The sequence below is a fragment of the Prorops nasuta genome, unplaced genomic scaffold (assembly GCF_024137725.1).
Source record: "Prorops nasuta isolate Cenicafe-Biocafe unplaced genomic scaffold, Cenicafe_Pnas_1.2 PNAS00006, whole genome shotgun sequence".
Taxonomy (NCBI): Eukaryota; Metazoa; Arthropoda; class Insecta; order Hymenoptera; family Bethylidae; genus Prorops; species Prorops nasuta.
The window spans coordinates 8106389-8124652 of NW_027116803.1; the positions used below are offsets into that span (position 1 = coordinate 8106389).

General features: G+C 29.8%; 1 protein-coding gene and 1 long non-coding RNA gene across 5 annotated transcripts in view; both read left to right on the top strand.

The window, feature by feature from the left end:
- The first annotated feature begins 1755 nt into the window (after nt 1-1755).
- LOC136774424 (uncharacterized) lies at nt 1756-3269 on the top strand. Its single transcript, XR_010822806.1, has 3 exons — nt 1756-1888; nt 2253-2383; nt 2463-3269. It is a non-coding gene; the product is annotated as an uncharacterized lncRNA (long non-coding RNA).
- A 6668-nt stretch (nt 3270-9937) lies between these two features.
- LOC136774071 (facilitated trehalose transporter Tret1-like) overlaps nt 9938-18264 on the top strand; it is a 40248-nt gene continuing 31921 nt past the window's right edge. For all 4 annotated transcript variants that reach the window (XR_010822711.1, XR_010822712.1, XR_010822713.1 and 1 more), the window contains exon 1: nt 9938-10089. The gene's annotated coding sequence lies outside the window, so the exon portion shown is untranslated. The remainder of the gene's footprint in view (nt 10090-18264) is intronic.

The following is an 18264-nucleotide window of genomic DNA, read 5'->3' on the forward strand; positions in this document are numbered from 1 at the left end:
TGCGAGATACTGACCTGACGATACTGTGTGAATCAGTACTAAGTATTTACGACTGGAAATACGGTACAGAAAAATTTCTTTTGAAACACGGTAAAGTGAACTAATAAAGTGCTATTAAGTGCATTAGACTGTATTAAACAGTTTTAAAGTGCAATAAGGTGCATGGAAGTGCTTTAAGGGGCCAAAATGTGCATTGAAGTGCAGAAAAGTGCTTGCATCGCTAATTACTCATCATCTGACCTGCCTGTTCCTTCGTTATTGCTCGATTCCCCTTATTGTTAAAATTGCATTATCTAGAATGACTGATGATTATACAAGAAAACTCTTACAAGACTAGGGATTTGAAGATTTAATTTTAACTTTTGCAGGTAGGTAAGAAAGCTGTTTATAGAATTAAAGTTTGATTTTATGATACAAAAAACGAGTTAAAAATGTTCTTCTAGAACTTAAAATCTTTTCGAAAATATTTGTCCTAAATTTTGGCCACGAAGAACTCATTTTTACTTTCATAAAGTGAAACTGGAAAATCAAGTTTAATATAACTGTTGATGGTAGTTAATTATTTTATTATGATAATTTTTAACAGAAAATGAAATAAATGATAGTAACATAAAATTGATAAGCTCTGATCTTATCAAAGAACTCATCCCAAAAATTGGGAAGAGAATAACGTTTATACAATTGTGGAGGAAAGAATCTGGAATAGATAGTAAGAAGGGTGATACAGAACCTGCTATAGTAAGCAAAATTTGAATAATACTATTATCGCAGTAAAAATATGTTTAGCATAATTGTGCTATAAAATGACCATTACTTTTCTTATAACTTTTAGGAATTGAGAGAAGTCACTAATAATTCAAACAACGAAGAGGAGGAATTAGATGATAAAGAAAACAGTTTTACATCTCAAAGTACAGGTCTATGCAAGCAAGCTTGTTTTACAGATGGGAACGAATATCTAATTAGAAACTTAAATTTGGAGCAAATTTTAAACAAGACTTTAAAAGGAGGAGCAATATTAAAAAATTATAAGAAGCAGAATTACTTATCGAGGAAAACAAGGAACATTCTTGTGGACATTTTAATCCCCGAAGCAATAAAAATTTCAAAAAGGTATATATAAAATCTTATTCAGCATGTGAATTATTGCAAATTTAGCTTTCAGGTAATTTTTTTAACTTCTTCAGTTTTTAATACCACTAATTTTATCTTATAGATTGTCTAATAGGGACTTATATTCGCTAGCTGAGAAAATAGTTCAAGTATTTCCTACAGAAGATTTGAACATATATTACATATCTCCTATTTGAAAAAAAGATTCACGCAGAAATAAATCTATAATAGCAAAGGGTAAATTGCTAAGTAAATACAGGAATTGTCTCCACGATTTAAAAATACTTCAAGACAATATAGATAATGTCATCAAGGAAAATGATGTGACAAGTTCTATGGAAGGTAATTATATAAAAGTTTAATAAAAGTAATTTAATCTGTAAAAGACTTATATCATTGATAGTTTGTTACAACAATTTTTCTATTTTAGATGAATTTATGGAGAGTAAAGATTGGCTGCAGAAGAATACAAGAATGCCATGGGAACTTGTTATGCGTCATTGGGAAATCACTTGTAATCTGAAGCAGAAAGATATTGTCAACTGTAAGGGCACTGTATGGGAAATATTTGAAGAATGGCCTATTTTAAAACAGCCTGAGAGTTCGCACTTGATATCATTTGACTTTGAACAATTGAATTTAAGTAGTTCTGGTCTAACTGTTGATAAGCTGAAAGTGTTTTTTTCCAATGTTATAAAAGTGAGACAGTATTCAAAGAAAGATGAAAATGCAAATGCTTTATATGAACTTTTACAATTACCAGATTTAAGTGAAGGTAAACATATGGAATACATTTTTTAACACAAGATTGCCCAAAGAAGTCATTTTGACTGCTTCTTAATTTCAGTTAAAAAAAAAATGTTTATAATAAATAAAGAATTTCTTAGGTTTTTAAGACTTTTTACACATAGTCATGTTGGAAAAGTCTTAAAATCCTAAGAAATTTTATTAATATAAACATACTTTTTTTCCGAACTGAAATTAAAAAGCAGTCAAAATGACTTCTTCGCGCAATCTAGTGTTAAAAAGAAATGTATGACATTGGAAAATTAGTAATTAGTAGAAGAAAAGCCTTTATTTAGTTTGATTAGCTATTTTATTTGCTTAACCACTAAAATAATAAATTTCTTTTATCACAGATAGTCAATTAATGATCAATCTTTTATTATTGCCACATATTTTGCCTTGTAAAGGGAGGACTGCTAGAGGGAAAAATCATTGGAAGCCAACAATAAGTGACACAAAGGATAGTTTGATCAATTATGTGTTTGTAAGTCTATTATCTCTTATTATTAATTTTGTTTTTGTCACTTGTAGCATTCAATTTTAAAAATATATATCGATTTCAGCTTCCAGGTAATATACATAATGTGACTGAAGAAAGAAGAAAATCTATGAAAGCACTGGGACTAACGCTACAGCCTTATATTATTGCAGTGGGACCTAATTTAACCAATATACAGTCTACCTTCGTATCAATTGATAATGTTTTATACAAAACTAGATCTATGGTAAATAGCATTGATATTTGTTTTAAATCTTTCAATGTTTTTAACTTAATGTATCCACCTGAGAGTTCACATATTTGGGAATTGATACAAGTATATTTATATAATATAAGAACTGCATTCGATAAGTACACTTCCTTTACGGCAGAAATACTGAATGATTTCAAAGTTAATTTGGTATAAATATGTTTTAATGTATTTTTCTTCGACTATTAAGTTACTTTAGAGCTTTATTCAATTATTAATCTACTTTTCACTTACATTTGAAGGAAATTTTATTCGCAGCTCTACATTTTAAGCTTCATTAATAATGCAATATGAACATTGATATATTCTTCATCTCTTCCTTTCTTTCTCCAATCTTCATATTGTCTTTTCAATTTCTCTTTACTCAGTGCAACGAAAGTGGTAGACAGGCAGCTATCCACATTACTTTAGCAATCTGACAATAAACTCTGAAACTTGAAAATGGTGGGAATAAGAGCCTGCTTTATTTTCGTTATATTCGATCTTACCGGATAATGTAAATATTGCTACTCTATCATAAACTCAAATTAGCAATGCAATCATAAAAACTTTGTAGTCGTAGAGTGTAATTTGATTAGGAGAAAACATTGAACAAGCTCAAACTATCGGCTTTAGTTTTAATATTACGGATAATTTTGCGATTACATATAGTTATAAATGTACGAATATTATTTAATAGAGCGTATCTATAACTGAAAAGCATATAATTAGAATTTATAAGTTTAGGTGTTTCATTATTATATATTCACGTAAATATATTTAGAATAAAGTTAAAATTATTCAAGCTGGTGCTTGACTTGTGTTAATTTTCGAAAATGCATACGTGTCCATACTGCAAAGAAATTCTTAAGAATTTTAATTATCTAAGAAGACATGTCAAATTTTATCACAAGTTTATGATAAATTCGTCGTGTTGTTGTGATGTACCTAAATTCAAACGTGTATTTCATAACTTCTACACCTATTTTAAACATTATACCAATACCCATGTAAACATTTTTGAAAACGTTGACCAACGAGTACATCAAAATAATATAAATGAAACGATAATTCCAGATGATACCTTTGAATCTGTCTTCCGAGAAATAAATATAGATATAGTATCAACCATATCTAATACTATGAGAAATTTACACTCACCTAAAATAGATTTGAATTACTTCCGGAGTACAGTTGCTACTAGCATAACATTGATCGTTGCAAAATTATATAGCTATTTTAATTTACCCAGAAAGCTAGCACACGACATTTTGAAAACTATTCAACATTCATATATAACTACTTTTACTGATGTTACTAGTCAAATAATATTTGTGTCAAATACTGCTGTATTAGAAGATGCTGCTACATTACGCAGTATAATTCAAGAGGAATTTGATCGTTTTAACTCAGAATATTTAACTTTATAGATTTTCGAAGAAAGTACGACTTTTATTTCACCAATTTCTTATGCAATTAGCAGTGATATAGAATTCGATAAGAAACGACGACATGGTTTAACAGTTGTAAAAGATAGTTTAATAGAATATGTACCATTAACACGTGTTTTAGGGAAATTTTTGAAACTACCTAATATTTTTAATTATATAATGTCTGAAATTAAAAATAACGATAATAATAGAATCCTTAATTCTATTTTACAAGGTGAAATTTGGACAAATGTAAAGGAACGGTTTAGTGGAAAAACGGTTTTACCACTGGTGATATATTACGATGAATTCGAAGTGAATAATCCTTTAGGTTCACACTCTGGGTTAAAGAAGATTGGTGCTGTCTACTACATTATAGCTGGTCTTCCGTACAGATATAACAGTAGTTTGGATAATATATTTCTCGCCCAATTGCAAAAAAATGTTGACTACAAACAGTTAGGAAATAGAGTTGTTTTTGAGAAATTGTTAAATGAATTAAGAAGTCTTGAAAAAGAAGGTATTACTTTGAATATTTTCGGAAATGAAACTAAAGTTTACTTTACTGTGCTGGCTATTCTTGGAGACAATTTAGGCTTAAACGAAATCTGTGGTTTTACGACTAGTTTTAATTCCGATTACTGTTGTAGAGTATGTTTTGTGGACAAAATAAGCAGACAGACACAAGTAGTCGAAAAGCTTGAATTATTACGAAATAAACAAAATTATGCGTTAAATTTAGAACAGTGTTTCAATGGAGTAGTTGAAGAATGCATTTTTAATTCTTTAGAAAGTTTTCATATCACTGAAAATATAACGTGTGACATTATGCATGATTTATTCGAGGGTATCTAGAGATACGAAATAGGCTAGTTACTGTATGAACTTATAATCATTCAAAAGTTGTTTACTATAGAACTTTTAAATCGTAGAAGAAAATTTTTCGATTTTGGAACTAAACATAGTCTAAACATTCTGCCTTTTATTTCAGAAATTTCTATTAAAAAACGTTATATAGTGATATCTGCATCTGAAATGTTGTGTTTAGTAAGGTTTTTAGGACTGATAATTGGTGATTTAGTACCCACCAATAGCAAAATGTGGAAATTGTATACGTCATTGGCAGAAATTATTTCTATAATTATATCACCCACTATTAGTAATGAAACCTGTCATTTTCTTCAAGTACTTATAGCAGAACATCACGAATCATATATTAATCTTTTGAATGAAAAATTGAAACCCAAACACCATTTTATGTTACATTACCCTCGACTAATAAAAAAAAAACGGTCCTTTGAAATTCATATCTTGTTTTCGTTTTGAAGGGAAACACAAACAATTAAAAGAAATTTGTGCTTCCGTCACATCGCGTGTAAATCCACCGCGTACTATGGCTATCAAACACCAATTACATCTGAATGATCGTTTTTTATGTAACGTAGGATTTTATGTTAATCGTTTTCAATTTGGACCAGTAAAAGTAACAAAATTATGCGATTTGCAACAATGCAGAAGGTTTTTTAATGATCATATTCCTAACTTAGATAATGGAGATTATAATTTTGTCAGTTGGGCAAGCGCATTTGGAACTAAATATATACCTGAAATGGTGCTAGTAATTGATACAAATGATATACATATGTTATTTGGAAAGATTAAATATATAATCTCACATAAAAATGATGACATTTATTTTATATATTTAAAATTGAATACTATTTCATTTAATAACCATATTTTTGCTTATGAAATTGAAGAATCTTCTGCATGGAACATTATTAATCAAAAATGTTTGCTTGATTATACTCCTTATAACGTTCACACAATTGCAAATGGCAAAAAGTTTGTAACTGGTTTTTGATAACGTTATTAATTAAGTAATGATTGAATTTATGTCTATACATATAATTTGATACCTGTTTATTTGTTTGAAAATACACAATTAATGACAAATATATATTAAGTATAAAACTCGTCATTTTGTCTTGTAAAGCAAAGAAATGAAGTTTCAAATAAAATATTCATTTTTTGGAACATCAATATTTGTGATCTTTAAAATTATGTATTTATTATTATTACTACTAGCCTTTAAACAGAATATAATATACGTTGATTAATACTTTTCTAGCATTCTTACCCTGACTTTCAGCAAATGTACTTCTGACCATACGGAGATTACTATGTTTCCTTGCCTTTCTAATTATAAGCAGTGATGTGAGCTCGTGGGAATTTGGTACCCCCACTACGTCACCGCTAGCTAGCCCGTAGCACGCACTAGATAGCGGTACGGTGACATATGGTGGGGGTACCAAATTCCCACAAGTGCACATCACTGATTATAAGCAGATTCGTTGGAGATCGTATTAAATGTGAAAAATATGAAATATATGTTCCTTATTAACCTATATGTTTAAATTTGTAAAGAGTAGTTTTAGAAGCCCCTTCCAGATATTTGTATAAAATGCATCACTTTTTAAATTTGCGTGACTTTTTTTAATATATTAAGTATATAATACTATTAAACAAATAGTTTATTTGGATCAAATAAATGGTTTCTTTTTTAGTAAATCAACGAAATTACCGACCAATAGATGGCGCGTGGCGCGTTCTATCTCACTAGTTGTCTATAAAAATTAAATTCGTATATAAGAAGGCATCAATGAGACGTACCTCATGTGATATAATGAATGTATTACAGGTAAGTGAATATATATGTATTTCAATTTTTAATGTATTATAAAGTATAGTGAATTATACTAATTTGTGTATGTGTAGTGCTTGTTATATGTATACGAATCGTTCTAGGTAAGTGAATCAGCTAATCATATGGATACAAAATATATTAATAAGATGAATGCAAAATAATTGTGATTTCATCAAGTTCTAGGCGATTCAAATTATAAAATACGGCAAGTGTACTGATGAGACATGGAAGAAAGATGGGTATGAAATGTGACAGTGTAATTAAATGTCTTAAGAATATCAAATTTCAATCATTTTCATTTTATACATTAATCTAAATAAGTATTTATGTGATTACCATTAATATATTATGATAAACAAATAAATATTTGTTGAAAAGAATAAATATTTTATTTGCACATATCTATGTACTATTTAAACATATTCAATATAAATTTCATTTCAATATATATGCTATTTAATAGAATGGAAAATATATTTTATTTGAATGAATATTAATTTACTGCAAATAAATTTGACGTCAGAATTATTTTCGGTGTGATGTTGAAATGACGTATTTTCTTGTTACGTCATTCACACGTCATTAAACTATACTTTTCTCATTTACTTTAAATAGAGAAATAGTTTATCCAACAAATTATTCGCTTGATTCAAATCAATATTTGTTTGTATCAAATATAAATTCGTTTCAGCTTATGAAAGAATGAAGCTTCAGTGACGTCATGGAACTTACGTCATGAAAACTCATATAAGTTCAATATATTATTCGTTAGTACACGCTAAATGAAAATTTAAAAGAAACGCACAGATACTTAAAATAAGTGTATATTCATGTTAATTTAATGAATATATACTTGTTCTAAAAAAACCCCTAACTGAAATGAGGCGTATAATGTTAATTTTTAACAAATGGGTTTTAAAAAATAACGCCTATTTAATTACAACTACTGTATATTCGCGTCAATTTAAAGAATATACACTTATAACAATACAATATGTAGTTAAAAGAAAATACAGGAAGTTAACACCTAACAAATATATATTTCAACGAAGTTAATTTCGTTCACACTAAATGTCTATCGATTATAATTAATTAAAAATTTATTACCGTCAAATAAGTTATGGGTGGATTCTAATAAAAATTATTTTAATTTATTAAATATTTATTTGATGTCATTTATTTGCCTCAAATGTATTCGTTAAATTTTAATGCACCAGTTCCTTGGCACCATGTTAAAAGACTAATTCCTTTGAATTGAATCAAATTTATTAGATTCAAACGATTATTTTTCTCAGTGCAGGGTCTTTTCCTAACGGCGGGACATAGGATTGTGTTATTTGACTATAGCATTGTAGCACTTACTATATATTAACATATTTAATAAAAGCGTAGATAGTTAAGTTTTAATGGTTACTTTAGTTTAATTGCTTCTATTATTTATTATAAATATTATTTTACTTAATTAATGTTGGTGACTACGTTTAATACTTAAATTAAACGGAAAATAGTAATTTTACTATAGTAAAAAGTACTATAGTCAAATAACACGAAATTTCCTATGTCCCGCCGTTAAGAAAAGGCCCGTAGTAGGATTTTCCGGAACATCATCAGGCACAGTTAAATTGTTACAAATTTGCTTGTTTTTTAAGTTTTTCACGTTCTCGAAAGCGTTGAACACGTAATCGTGCAGCTTCTCTTTTTCATTTTTTTATCAATTCATCCATTTTTAACCTCTAAAATGGATAGACACTGAACAACTTAAGCAAGAGATGTGAATGAATGAAACGTAGTTTCGATTATGCCCCTTTATACAGCTTTCTTTTGTTCCAATTTGACTGTATGACAAACTTTAAAGTAGACAAATTCGATCAGATGAATATTAGGAAAAGATGAATAGGGCCAAGTTAACTGAAATACATAAAACCATAAAAGGGCTAAGGTCAGGCAGGAACAATGAGGAATATACCTGGTTTTCGCTGCTTCATCCCTCTTCGGGCTTCAATACGGCACACGTGACTTCTACCATACTTAACAATTAATTCAGGGAAATAATTCAGATCCGGATCAAATATTATACAGTTAAACAGATCAGGGTTTTCACACAAATGTCGGATTAGTACAGGATCAGACAATTCTTAATAATGGTTGCGTTCCGGGAATAAGATAAAGCTAGGATATATGGTAGATAAATAATTTACAGCCGAATCTATTTATCAGGGCCAGGTCAGGACCACCTAGGAAATTTTTTAATAATGAATACCGCTTGTCTGCCTGATCCGGCCCACAATAAAATCAGGCATTCCTTAACAAATTGTTGCTCGAGACGTTCTTGCATATACAGAGTATATCGCGTAATACGCCACAGAGCATAGATGCAAAAAGAAACGTATCTCTTTAACTACGAAAGATATTCAATGTTTGCATAGGACCTTTTCGAAACCTTTTGCTATTTGTTTCCAAAAAGGTCATATGAAAAAATTGAATATCCCTTATAGTTGGAGATACACGTCTTTTTGTATCTATATATGTGCTAGGGCATATATATGTTACCTGAAATTTATTTTTTTATTTTTTGTGTTTATGTGTTCCTAATACACCTACTATTTCATGTAGCATGGAGGTATGAATTTTTTAATAAACAATTGGGGCGTTAATTACACACTAAAAAAAAAACAAGAATTATGCGTCTCTTAAAAAAAATCATGCATCAAAGGGTTGAATTTTGTAAAAAATGACATAAAACATCGATACTATTATGAGATTTTAAAACATAAGTGACAGTAGCCTTAAGAAATTATCACACGTGGTGCAAACAAACAGAAGTAGGTAACATTAAAGATCTTAAGCAAGGCGGCCGCTTTTTATACAGATCTTTATTGAGATATTTGCTAATAAATATTGTAATCAAAGTTTAACCAAGCAAAGTTCACTCAGGGTTATCTACTTCGGGGGTAAAAGTCATCTAATCTATTGCAAAGAGTACTTGTATTGGTTCTCGCGATAATCCGTGTAGTTTTTTTCTTTCATAAAAATACTCCCTCTTCTCCTAACTTCTATATTCTTCCTTATAATTCACCCATAAGAGTTTTATCGTACGTTACGATAAGGAGCTCATATAAATACTCTAACTAGAACGTTTCATCCCTTAATAACTAAAGTATAGTACACGCGCATTAAGCACATCGTAAAAACATCAAACAGCATAATTCATTTTATTTAGTATTTGTGGTTTTCTCTCACTGTCCTACTCACCTTATTCATATAGTTCTCAGTCTGTATTGGATAAAAGCTCAGATTAATCGAATACTGATTATTCGAAAGAAAGGTAAAAGATAAATTTATCAGTGTGTAAATTGAAACATAATTAGCCGATATTGCGTGAGCAGATTATTTATTTTTACTGTTTAGGAAAAAAAAATTATTGCTAGAGATTTTATACCATTAAGTTTTTTATTTATATTCAGAAAAAATTTATTGGCTACTCATATTGTTACATAGATAGTGTTATGTGGATGTGTGTGTGTGTACAGTGTGTATTGGTTGGTTGCAGTAAGTAAAAACCAGTAAAAACCGCGTGTGAATAAAAATATAAAATCAACAAGTTAAAGAATGTAGCTAAAAATAATTAAATGTCACACAACGAAAAGTATAATTTCTAAAAATAATATATAGTTAATATTCTTGATAGTATTTCTAACCTTTTATAAATTTTAATTTTCTTTAATCGAGCATCTATATATTTTCGCCACACACACAGAAGATATATATATATATATTTGCAATTTTTATTATTTAAAGTTTGCCAAGCTGAAGTAAATGCGTGAAACAAGGAGGAGATATCGTCTAGATATACTATAATGTAAAAAAGATATTAACCCGTGGTCTGGCGTCATTTGGATATTTAATAATCTCGTGAACAAGCGTGTCTCGGCTCTAGCCTTTGCAACGTAAAGATTAATCGACGCTTTCTTATATAAAGTTACACTCGTTATAATAAAATTAAGCATACGCTGGAGGAGAGCTGCTTCAACGATGCAAAGTTTAAATTGATGCGTTACATGGAAATTTTTACTAACTCTGCATAACAGATTACCGACGATATAAATTCGGAGACATCTACTGTCAAGATGTATACAATGAGCTTCTTAATATACACAGTAATTATAATTAAGTGGATCTAGTTAACAAAAATAAGTAAGAAGAGACTGTGCGCGGGCGTCTCTCTATTTCCGGTTGTCCTCATAATTATGGTAATACCATACTATTCCGTGATACGAGCTTCGAAAATAATTGGATCTATTACTTTTGCTTTAAAGTGTTCATGCCATTAGTAATTGTGTCAAGAGTAAATTCAGCTTGAATATAATTTAAACGATAGGGTTAAAGATTCGAAGAATAACTATTTCGCTATTTTTTCTTCATATACGTTTGAACGTCATGACAATTCAATAATACAAAATCGTTGATTGGTGAATTTCGATAAAAATATTAGAAATCTATTTATTTATTCCATAAGTTGTTTGCAATTCAGTCAAATTTTATTTTCTTTCTAATTTATTAATACAATTTTGTGATAACGATTCAATATTAGAAATTAATGATTCATTTCCTGTATCTCAGAAGTTGTTTTCTAAATCCAGAATTTTTAATTTGTTTTGAGCGTGAATATTTGCCCTTTCTGTTGTTTGTATGCTTAACTTCTCAGAGTTCATCGGATAGAGCAAACAAAGAAATGAGGTCTGGTGACGTCCAGTTTACGTTTGAACTACTGGTTAAGTCTGGTTTTGTCGAAATCTGAATAAATCTTGTCTTTCAGTTTTGAAACTATAGTTACGTAATGATATATTTCTGATACAGTTAAAAATATGTCGTTGCTTTATATAGATAATAGTTATTAATTATTATGTAAAAAAACATTGTTGGCTAGTTACATCGTTACACGTATTTTCCCGCTGATCAACTGACTCTTTTTCTTCTTCTTACATTGTCGAAAATCAGTAAAAAGAGATACTATAATGCAACCTTCATAAATGTGTTAAACATCATTCTCTCTCTCTTCTAGTAAATATATAGTATATCTAGTGAAAGTTAAATTTTTTAAATACGTTGAAAATAAAGAGTTTTGTGAAAATTCTGTACATATATTTTTAATACTTTAAAATGTACATGAGAGTGTGGATAAAAAAAATAAACATATGTCTATTTGTGTGTGTGTATATGTAGTAGCTCTGATATAATTTTTTAATGAATAGTTGATGGTTTTTCTACGGAATTTCTTCTACCAGAATAACGAAGATTTAATAGAAATAATATATAGAAGTAATATGGTCTTTTATTAAAATAACCCATCAAATCCCAAACCGAATGTGAGTTGGATAATTTTAAAGAAACAATTTGATCTATGACAATAGCGAAAAAATAAGATTCACGTTTTTTCTTTCTGTCATTTTTAAGTATTTATAAGACGTCAGGTAAACATATTGCAATAAATTTGGTTTTTGAAGAAAAAATATGCCAACTGTACGTAAAAATCATGTGTATAAACATCCTTTATTTTTTTTTTGAAGCAACCATTAAATTTGAAAAAGTTGTCATGGAAAATTCAAGTATGAGAAGTCAAATGCACCCTGCCAATTCTCTACTCGCATATAAGCAAGGAAGATGCAAACTCGTTCGCAAGAATTAGAGACGATTTGGTTTAAGTACATTTTACATTTTGAGTTCAAAAATTCAATTTTTACATAACACTTGAAGCGAGTAAGATCAATATCGTCTATCATGTTATAAATTTTCATGACGACATTTTATGAACAAATGATTGTTTAAAAATAAAATTTGAGTGGCAATACTCATGGTTTACGAAGAATTAATTGGCAATAATTTTGATTAAAAAACGTACATTTTATAATTATTTATTTAACGCGATGACACAACTACGGTATTTTTAATTAATCATGAATAATATGTGTGTAAATATTATTTTGCTTCTTCATCTGGAGAATAAAGTTTGTACGATTATATATTCAATTAATTTAAAACAAGATATTAATGCAAGGGTCAATTCTAATCTTTAGTTTTCGTTCCTGAAGCAACAAGAACATAATTCGTCGTAACTGTATTCCTGTACAATAACGTAAACTGCGATTTATCTCGTGGTTGGCAGTCAGCGTTTTAAATAATTTTTTATTAACACTTACCATATAATGACAAAAGAAAAAACATGCGATTTTTTTTTACGTCTGTATTAAGGATCCAATAGTTATATAGTTCGGACCTATCCATCTTTCATTCGACTTGAGATTTAATTGGTTGTGAAATTATATCAACTAAACTGGTTTAAGAACGTTGATTTTGAACAATTTCCTCGTGGCTAAGAAGTAAAATATCTTAGCAATTGATTTAGAAGGGGTCTCATCTACTATATGATTGATATATGCATCAATAATTTTTGGAACATGAGTATGAATCTTTAAGTTTATTTGACGGGGTGAGAATGGATGGAAAGGGAAAGAGGTGTTTAAAAATGAAAGACGTTAAAGAAGTTTACAGACGAGAGTTTTAAGGATTGCATGAAACATAATCAGAATAATCAGGATAATGAGTAGAATCCCACGTCAAGTAGTAAAAGTAAGCTAAATGCGAGTTGGATATCGAATATAATTTTCTTGAGAAAGCCGCCCAATTTTCACATCCGTTTAAAAAATACTGGGACATTTTTTTGTATTACTTGACTTCATTTTGAAGACAAACTTGACATTTAAATTTAAAAAAATGATTTTTTTTTAATATTTAAAATGATTACACTTTCTCATTCAACGATTCTTCAAAAATGATGTTACTCTTTTGGAAGGAGTAAAAACGACTGCAACGAACATTATTTACAGTTTAAATAAACCACAAGCAATTATTTAGGGATTTCTCCGGCTCTTCTTAAAATCAAAAAATTTTTATAAGCTAAAGTATTTTGATTAATTTTTCGAAGAATATATGGAACATTCTTCGAAAGATTAATAAAAGTATTTTAACTCATATATAAAGCTCGTATATGGTTCTTAAAAACGAAGAGAAAAATGAGAAAACGAAACTTATTTGCTTGTCTAAGTTAAAATATAATCATACTTCGTCGCAGACACTTTTGCTTATAATTAACGGGACACCTCATAGCGATATTATCGAGCAAATTGCTATTAACGTTACAACGTTATTTGACGACCGATTCTAAATTTATTACACCATTTCAGTGACGATGCGAGCTACTCTTTTTATGGTAAAATTGTCAGATTTTTGAAAAAACAAAAAAAGTAAATAAAAAAAAAGTTGGTTTTGATTTCTTACAAATTTAATTGTTTTAATAGAAAAACCAGCTTGCGACCCTTCTAAAATGATATAAAAAATTGTAAACCAGCCATGAGGTTACGACATAAAATTGACACGCGTTTTCGAATTTCCCCCTCTGTAATGTCGGTAAGAGGGAACCCTTTAAAGGGTACAATCATTTTTGTTCAATATTTAACAAATTAGGTTTCAAGAAACTAATATGAAGCTGGAGACCAAAAATTTGTTAACGAAATATAGTCAGTCATATGCTGCATCCACTCTTTCACTTTTTATGCATCTCACTGTTAAACCCTGTATATTACAAATATACAATATTTCGACCAAATTTGATTAACAGTAATTTAATTTATTTTCAATTAATTGGGACACATGGGTTATAAAATTTGTTACGACAAAATTAGTTAACCCTTGACGCGCACGCTTCGCCTTTTAATTTTAAATATCGACCCACAATACGAACTTCATCCCATCACACTTTGACTTGCAAGTTTTTAATTATCAGACTGTAAATATTACAACGATGTGTAAATAATAATTTTAAAGTTATTCAAAATTAGAAGCATGCTTCAAATTAGAGGTGATTGACGAGTACACTTGGAGTAAAACACTACAAATCGATGGTGCTTGAGATGCACACTTGGAGCGTTAGGAGTTTTTTAACAATATACGATTCGAAGACCTGAAGTTCCCGTTAAAACTTCATTTGCGGGATGAAATAGTAAAATGTACGTATTTTTCAATAAAATTGGCCACAAGTATACTCCGTAAGAATGGTACTCAAAACAATGTTATATTTACTATCGAATTATATTAATTTTTGGGAAATTATACAGAAAAACTTATCGTTTTCCAAGAGAATTTTTGGTATCGCTTCAAAGGCTAAACATCAAGGTCGTTAAAACCGTCGAGGTGACTTGGTGGTCACGTATCCTTCCGAAGTTAAAGGTCAACAAGTCCGAGCGTGACTTGATCCGATAAACCTTTGATGACTAGTTAGCGCATTGAAGTGTTGGTATAAGGAGGAGGAATAGAAGAAGGAAAGCCTAAATACAAAACTGTCGCTCTGTGTAGGTCAATACGAGCGTAAAATAATAGCGATACTTTAGGAACTGAGATTCAATATTTTTTTTGTTACTATATACCTGTAGAACAGCACTTTAGTGCCGAATAGTAATGCCAATATTCTACTGTTGCATAATTATTTCGTATATGTATGCACACTACAGATGCAATGTAAACAAGATGCTTGAAGATGTTTATACCCGAAGTACACACGTGCTCACACATATTCGAAATATCGAAGTATCGATGCAGTATCGACATTATTATAGCAGACCCCCCCCCCCCCCTCCACGCTTTTATCTCAATGCACTAAATTGCCCCCAAAAGCTGACGAAATTCAAAAATGCTGGAATACTTTTACCTTTACAACTTTACAAGGATGCGAGACAAGCACGTAACTCAAGTCAAATAAGTAAATTTCCTCAAGATTAGCGATTTGCTTGTAACCCGTTAAATTTGTTTATAACTAATTTGGATCGACAAGCAATATTTAACTAAACTTTTGATAACATTCAATTCTGAAAGTGCTTTTGTTTATTGCTGTAATCTCTCCATAAGAGATATTATATATATGTATTAGAAAAGATTTGTTTTGTGTAATAAGAAAGTTCGCAGTATGCGCGAATATCCCCTCTGGCGCGAATTTGATTTTGCCTGATTTTAGAAAAGGCCCTTAAGTTCTTTTCGCACGACCATTCAAATAAAATTCCAAATATATCCTTTCGAAATTAAGGAAGGTGATTTTTAAATATTTCCCTTTATTCTTCAAAACATTTTACCTTTATCATTTGTCAAAGATACGAGATTGCTAAATGAGCTTAACCGTATAATCTATCAAACGACATCACCGCCACCCCCTTTCGAATGAAATAAGTTTTCTGCATAATCACTTTATTACAATATGGGATAAATTTGTTGAAAAAAAAAACAAAAAACAAACAAATAAGTACCACAACTTTATATTTGTGCTCTATACAGGATGTATCAGCAATAATTTGATGCATATAATTTTAATCAGTTAATTTTGAGGATATATCAAGTCGAAAAATCCTGCACTATTTCTTCTGCAAAAGCATCATTGCCGAGGGATGACTCATTTTTAAACCGAGAAATCAGGGCGTAGATTTAACGGAAAAATTACTTTACTCTCAGTTTCATTGACAATTCTGTTTGAAAAAACGAATGAAGCTTGTACTTTTTACTATTTTGAGCCGTCATACGTATACACATGTGAAGCGACAGCAATTATAGATATTACTTTTAAACGTTTTATTTTCTGATCCTGGCACTATAAAATCTATGATCTGCATATTTTTAACGTGACACTCAGAAGCGCCTATTAACACGTTCGCTGCCAATGCACTGTCGATTTGTGCCACTAACCCTTTTTCGTGTTTTGCATTTTTTCTTTAGTTAAAAATGATTAAATATCTGATTGTTTACATATCTACAACAAAATATGACCAGAAACCTAAAATTTAATTCTAGGCGGGCTGGAGCGTCGGTAACATTCTAGCCAGTTAATTCATTAATGCCCAAGCGTCCCGATTTTAATGCACACTTTCAACGCGATTACTTTTATGTGTTATCGACGTTGAAACAATTTTATTTTTACATATTCTTACGTAGAATTTTTTGCTCTTTAGTAATCCGGGATCAACATTTTGATGACACATAAAGGGAAAAAACAATGGCCGTTTTAATCACGTAAACGTGAAAATTTTCGACACAAATGTTTTTTTGGAATTTTTGTATTATGTTACCGCAAAGTAATCGTGTTGCTTTATGATCAGTGGTGATCGGTATAGTTAAAGTATAATTCTCAGAATTCTTTTGCAATTTTTGAACCACCCCTTTTTACAATATGGCGGCCAGGACGTAAATATTTTAGAAAAACCTAAACTAATTTTTTTCTTGGAAACTATTTCATTTAGTAGAAATTATCTAAGAACAAAAATACCTCAGAATCAATCAGAGAGTATCACATATTTTTTGAAATTTTTTAGAGAAGATTTTTGATAATTCTAAATATAAAAAAAACTGAAATTTCTCAAATTTGTTTTTCTAGTCTGCAAAAACTTGACGGTATTCTTTGATCGTTTCTAAGATATTTTTCTTCTTAGAAAATTTGTGTTAAGCTAAACAGTTTCTGAGGAAAAAATTATTCAAGCTTAAATCATTTTCTACTCTTTGCATGACCCAGAGACAACGACGAGGACGTGGTATAATTCTGTCTCTTTTGGGGTGCTTGATTAGAGTGAGTGCCCTTGCCTTTCAGTAACATGTAAATTTTTTCAATGTTTCTTTTTGAAACATTGAATAAAAAATGGAAGTCCACAATATTTGCAGAAACTACTAGTTCTGATGGAACAATGAAAACAGGGTTTTAGATTCATTACATTAGTCATTACTTATACTTCTCGTTTCATTTTCCCTTATAGTATATGTAAGTTTTGGCTATTGAGAGAGCAATATTTTTTTTTCCAACTTTTTTTTCCTCAGCACTGACAGCCTTAAATATTACAAATTCATTTGCAATAGAAGCTTGGATTAGTCTCATGAAAATGACCCACGTCTATTTTTTAGATCGTATACTTGGAAGCAAATGTTTGCAGACTAGAAAAACAAATTTGAGAAATTTCAATTTTTTTGATATTTGGAATAATCAAAAATTTCCTCTAAAAAATTAAAAAAAATGGTGTGTATTCTCTGATCGATTCTAAGGTATTTTTGTTCTTAGATATTTTGTGCTAAACTAAATAGTTTCCGAGAAAAAAAATAGTTCAGGTTTTTCTGGAATATTTACGTGTTCTGGCCGCCATATTGTAAAAAAGGGTGATTCAAAAATTTCAAAAAAATTCTGAATTATACTTTAACTATTCCGATCACCACTGATCCTAATTGCAACACAATTACTTTGCGGTAATATAGTCAAGAAAATTCCAAAAGAACATTTGTGTCGAAATTTTTCACGTTTTTCATGATTAAACGGCCATATTTTTTTCCCCTGATGTGTCATCAAAATTTTGATCCCGGATTATTAGAAAGCATAAAAGTCTACGTAAAAATATGTAAAAATAAAATTGTATCAATGTCAATA